The sequence below is a fragment of the Barbus barbus genome (genome assembly GCF_936440315.1).
Source record: "Barbus barbus genome assembly, chromosome: 28".
Taxonomy (NCBI): domain Eukaryota; kingdom Metazoa; phylum Chordata; class Actinopteri; order Cypriniformes; family Cyprinidae; genus Barbus; species Barbus barbus.
In genome coordinates this window covers 7,738,716-7,745,116 of record NC_136756.1, presented here as the reverse complement: position 1 = coordinate 7,745,116, position 6,401 = coordinate 7,738,716, and positions in this window count along the sequence as shown.

Genomic DNA, 6,401 nt, shown 5'->3' with positions numbered 1-6,401 from the left:
AATTTATGTATTTAATTTTTTTCCCCTGTGATGTATAGCTGAATTTTCTGCATCATTGCTCCAGTCTTCAGTGTCACATGATCCTTCAGAAATCATCCTAATATGCTGATTTGCTGCACAAGAAATATTATTAATAATACTGAATTTTATTCAGAATTCTTTGATGAATAAAAAGTTCAAAAGAGCAGCATTTATAATTTATGTTGAATAAATTAATGAAAATTAGGTATCATCAGGTCCTATCCTTGCTCTCCAGCAATATTCTGCATAATGAAGTGCATTTATGACCTGAATCAGTGGGAATGGCGGTCGGACCCCGGCTCCCATTTCATCCTGGGAAAAGGACACCGCTGGTGAAAGAAACAAAAAACAAAAGATCTGTGCAGCTTTTCCACGATAACATTGTTCTTTATAAACACATTCATTCTGAGAATAAATGGACCGACTTTATGTATAAATGGACAAACTGTATTCAGTGAAACATGCATGAACTATTTCTCTTAAACAATGAATACTAAAGCCGGCTGTATTTAGATAGGCCTACTTTCAAATCATGACTTGTCAACAAATAAATAGCTTTGATCTTTCTCAGGAATCTTAATATTTTGTGTTTCTTAACCCATTTGTCTGGAATCCATTTGTCTGGCCTGTCTTTGTGACTGAAGGTCGTGAATTGGCCTGAGGTGACAGAATTAGTTGTCAAGCAAGTCGTTTATCTAAACGCTCTAAGTGTACATTTGTCAGACGGAGACACACTGTGAGCTGCATGAATCGGCAGCGCTTTGAGAAACACAATACACTTGCTGTTGAGCTTCAGTCGCTGCTGCTGCCGAGAACAAACCACTCGTCTGACACAAACAAATATTTTAATCAGATGACCGTAATGTGTTAGATTACACTGTCATTCAAAAGTTTGTGGTCAGTAAAACATAACAGTAAAGACATTTTACATAGATATACACACACACAGTGCCGTGAAAAGGATTTTTTTATTTTTTGCATATTTGTCACACTTAAAAGATTCAGATCATCAAACAAATGTTTAATATTACACAAAGACAGAGTAAACATAAAATGCAGTTTTAAAAGGATGATTTCATTTATTAAAGGAAAAAAAGCTGTCCAAACCTGCCTGGAACTACATGAAAAAGTAATTGCCCCCTAAATCAATTGCCACCCTTTGCAGCAACAAATAATCAAGCGTCATTCAAGAGTCATTCACATCACTGTGGAGGAATTTTGGCCCACTCTTCTTTGCAGAATTGTTTTAATTCAGCCACATTTGAGGGTTTTCGAGAATGAATGGACTGTTTAAGGTCATGCCACAGCATCTCAATCAGATTTAAGTCTGGACTTTGACTTGGCCACTCCAAACCTTAATTTTGTTTTTCTTGAGCCATTTAGAGGTGAACTTGCTGGTGTGTTTGGGATCATTGTCCTACTGCATAACCCAAGTGCGCTTGAGCTTGACGTCACAAACTGATGGCCAGACATTCTCCTTCAGGATTTTCTGATAGAGTGCAGAATTCATGGTTCCATCAATTATGGCAAGTCATCCAGGTCCTGAAGCTGCAAAGCAGCCCCAGACCATCACACCACCACCACCATGTTGGATTGTTGGTATGATGTTCTTTTTATGAAATGCTGTGTTGGTTTTACGCCAGATGTAACGGGACACGCATCTTCCAAAAAGTTTAACTTTTGTCTCATCAGTCCACAGAATATTAGCCGAAATTTGCCGTCTTGGGGATAATCAAGATACTTTTTGGCAAATGTGAGACGAGCCTGTTTTCTTTTTGGTCAGCAGTGGCTTTTGCCTCGTAACTCTCCCATGGATGTTGTTTTTGCCCAGTCTCTTTCTTATTGTTGAATCATGAACACGGCCACTCCTGGGAAGGTTCATCACTGTTTCTCCATTTGGGGATAATGGCTCTGACCGTGGTTCGCTGGAGTCGCCTTATAAATGGCTTTATAACCCTTTCCAGACTGATACATGTCAACTATTTTATTTAGATCGCGGAATGATGTGTTGCTCTTTAAGCTTGCTTTACAAGTGAAATTTAACTCAGCTTTCTAAAATAATGTGGTTAATCACAGTTCTTTCATGATTTAACAGGAGGGGGCAATTAATTTTTCACGTAGGGCCAGGTAGATTTGGACAGCTTTTTTCCCTTAATAAATGAAATCATCATTTAAAAACTGCATTTTGTATTTACTTGCATTAATATAATTTTTTTGATGACCTGAATCTTTTAAGTGTGATAAATATGCAAAAAAAATAAAATAAAAAAAAACTTTGATAAATTACATTTTAAAATATATTAAAATAGAAAACTGTTATTTGACGTTGTAATAATATATAACAATAATTCTGTTTTTCTTTTTTCTTCTTTTTCCATTTTTCAAAAACACAACAAACCTTACCAACCCCAAACCTGTCACTGGTGTATTGTATGTATTAAATGATATTTTAGGACACACATCAGGCCTGAACTGAAATGAGCAGAAATGTACAGTTTGAACATTTAGTAACTTCTATCCATCCAGGAAAATTCCCCAAAAGTTGATCTTTAAAAAGTTGAGATATTTTAAGAAATGTAGTTTCCGATTAGTAATGCCCAAAGCACGATGATCAAGCACTGTCTGTGACATGATAAAGCAGAAGATCCTGGAAAATATAATTATCTATGAGTGATTTGTGTTATTTAGTCTTTTTGAGGGGTTTAGTTTTTAAGAGCTAAACAATGACGAGTTTTAAAGAGGATGTTTGAATAACAGCTTACACCATTGGGTAACTTACATAAATTGATGAACAGTTTTGTTTTTTCAACCAGCAACACTTTTAGCTCTGTGGGTTGAATATAAAGTCTCCTAAAACACACTTTTTATACTAACTTAATTGTTCATTAATAATGTCCAACAGAATTTAGTTTTGTTTTCTGAAAGTCCTGAACATTTTTACCACTGTGTCATTTTCACAACATCTCAAGTTATGTAGAATGTAGAATACAATGTGATGGAAATGACATTTGTATGACTTTTTTAGTTAAAATAAAGGTGTGCGAGGAAGGCATGATGTGATGACCTTCATATAATGAAAATTAAAAAGCTGAAACCAGTTCAATACAAATCAACCACACAAAATTGCTCTTTATTATTGGTAAAAGGTTAACATTGCATACAGTATAAGCTATATTTAAACTGACAATAAGTGAGATTAAGTAGTCTCTCTCTCTGTAGCACCATCTACCATCTAAAATTTCAGATGTTAGTATTTCTCAAGAGCATCTTTTAGAGTCATGATTAGCTGAAGAATGCAACTAAATTGCTGAAGGAACAGATATGCTCTGGGGAAATGTTTAACAAAATCTGACTTTAAGCTTAGAATAGTTATTTTAAATATAGCAATTATGTTAATGAATCATTTGATCCCATTGTACATGACCAGAGAGTGAAGCTATGACTCAGTTATTATGCTTACATACAAACTCTTGTGAAAAGAATGTATACTTTTGTACTTTAAATCTTAATATATCTGAAAAAAATAGATAATATGAATTGATAATATAAAATGAATGAAATAAAAGCCACTTAAGTGCATTTTCATGACTATGATTCTTAACACACTTAAGTACCCTTTTAAATCTGTCGTCATGCTTTAAGAGCACTTATTTTGATGTGCTGACTTTAATAACATTTAATATTACAGTTAGAATTAAGGTAAAGATGTACTTAAGTCCTATAATAATTTGTAAATATGTAATCGATGGGCTGAAAACATGAAATTCAGTTCACACTTAAGTTTGTGTTTTTACTGTAATAAGAATGCATGTGATTCCTTTTCACAAGGGAAGGCAATTAAAAGATTCACATGCACACTACATGTACTATTTTCTTGTTTAAATGTTATAATAGGCAATAGAGTTGTATAGTTGTGAAATTGGCATCTTTTAGATTTAATTCATCACAAATTAGTCTCAAATCATCTATAATCAGGAGTGAGTCTTAATGTGAAACATTTCTTTAATTAGGCCATACCAGGAATTTCCAACCAAACCAATAGTGAGCATCAAAAATGCTTTCTCCCACATCTTCAAAAGTTTTGATGACTGATGTTTGCACTTCCTGAACTGTTAAGCATTTTCTATGGTAAGGATGACACTTCAGAAGTAATTGTGAATAAAGCGAGTGTGTCTGAGACTAAAGTTATTATTATAATCATGTGAGACCATCTCAGACGCAGGCGTTTCTGGTGCCGCCCTCTCGCTCCTCATTACAGAGATGTTCTAGAGTCACACATGTTGGCACCCATGTACATCTCTAAGTGAAATTCAAACTTCTTGGTAGATATAAGATACGTAGAATGCCACAGAGCTTCACGATACATTATTCAATGAGTCTATTCAAACACAGAAGTGCTGTATATGCAGTGTATACACAAACCATACAGATCCAACCACACACAACACACTTATGAGTTTGTTCTGTGTCAGAGGAAGTCTGTGAAACTGGTTTGATACACTGTGTCTTAAATGCCGTGCTTGTTTGGTTCATGTTTTCTCTCTCAGGCATCATATGATCTACTCACATGGGATGTGATATGAGCTAATGAAGCTCGTGCCATGGTAGAAGTTAGATGTGACGGCTCAAAAATGTTATTTAACTCACATTGTAAAGTTGATAATTTGATACCTCACTGGGGTAGAGAAGCACTGCTACTAATCATTCTGCCTTCCTTTGTGAAAAAGAAGTGCATTTAATTGTACTAAATGTGCGCTTACAGTGTACTTCAAATCTTAAAAGTATATATTTTTAAAATAGTACTTTCAGAGAATATAATAGTAATAAAATAAAAGACCACTTAAGTGTACCTAAAGAGAGTTCGCTTTCATTTCTTAACACACTTGAGTACTCTTTGTTATTCTTGTCATGCTTTAAAGAAGTACACTTATTTTGATGTGTTGACTAAAGCACATGTAAAGGACTTATTAGGAATTATGAAATTACATATAAATATAAAAAATCAGTTCAAGTTCATTTAAATGTAAAATACTTTTTTATTTAATTGTAAGTGACATGTCTGGAAACATTCAGATTGCACTTAAATCTATTCTTTTAAAGTACATTACTTCCATAGTAAGTTCTCTTTTTAAAAATATGCTAAAGTGTACTTTCTTTCATCCATTAACTCATTCTCAACAGAAGAGCGCAACAAGTTTTGTGTGTGCATGAAAGGTGGAGTACGTTAGAGGGACATCTGGTCAAAACCAGATTCTCTGTATCATTTGTAGTCACAAAATGAGCAGATGTTGCATGATAAAGTGAACACTGTTGAACTTCAGATCCATTCTGAGAAAGACACACCTAAACTATCACGCTCTCACAGATGGATCTGAGCAAATCTAGCATGTGTGGATTGGAATGACAATAACAAGATGCAGATGCATAATAGCAGAGACAGACATAATACTTAACGTGCACATTTTTACAACCTTTAATTTCAGCTTTGTGTAGGAATCTTTTTGTAAAAATGGTTGAGTCAGTTCTTTTTTACGATTCACTCAAGATGTTTCTAGACCCTTTGTGAGGGGTTTTTGGAACTACAGAAAGTGAGTTTTTTGTTGTAACCATAACCATTCTGTCATACCATTATATGTATGGCCTATGTTTGGATTGATGCTAAGAGTTTAAGACATTATATTTGTATGCATTTTAGAAGGACTCTTTATTGGTGAGGTCAAGACATCATGATCCAGATTGGATATGGATTTAAAGTTCTTTTTGATGTGAGACCATAGTCTGGACTATTCTCGACTGTTCCTGGTTAGGAAGAGTCTGGTGTTTGAGAGCTGTTTTCATTACATGAGGTTGGGTTATTCATTTGCTATCAGCCAAATTCAGCTACAGACGGTGTTTAGAAATTGATGTACTACAGATAAGACTTTCGCACACATCAACTTTCACATGACGAAATCCTACAATCTTACATTGCTTTTGTATATTTACATTTTTGGCTATAGCTGTATTAACCTGAATGTTTTCTATTTTGTATTTAATAAATCCATTAATTTGAAACCCCTTTGACTACTGTCCATTTTTGACAATATGTGACCCTGGACCACAAAACCAGTCTTAAGTGTGATTTGTGGGCAATATTTGTCTGAGATACAACTATTTAAAAATCTGGAATCTGAGGGTGCAAAAAAAATCGAAATATTGAGAAAATCACCTTTAAAGTTGTCCAAATTAAGTTCTTAGCAATGCATATTACTAATCAAAAATGAGGTTTCGATATATTTAAGGTAAGAAATTTACAAAATATATTCATGGAACATGATCTTTACTTAATATCCTAATGATTTTTGGCATAAAAGAAAAATCGATAATTTTGACCCATACAA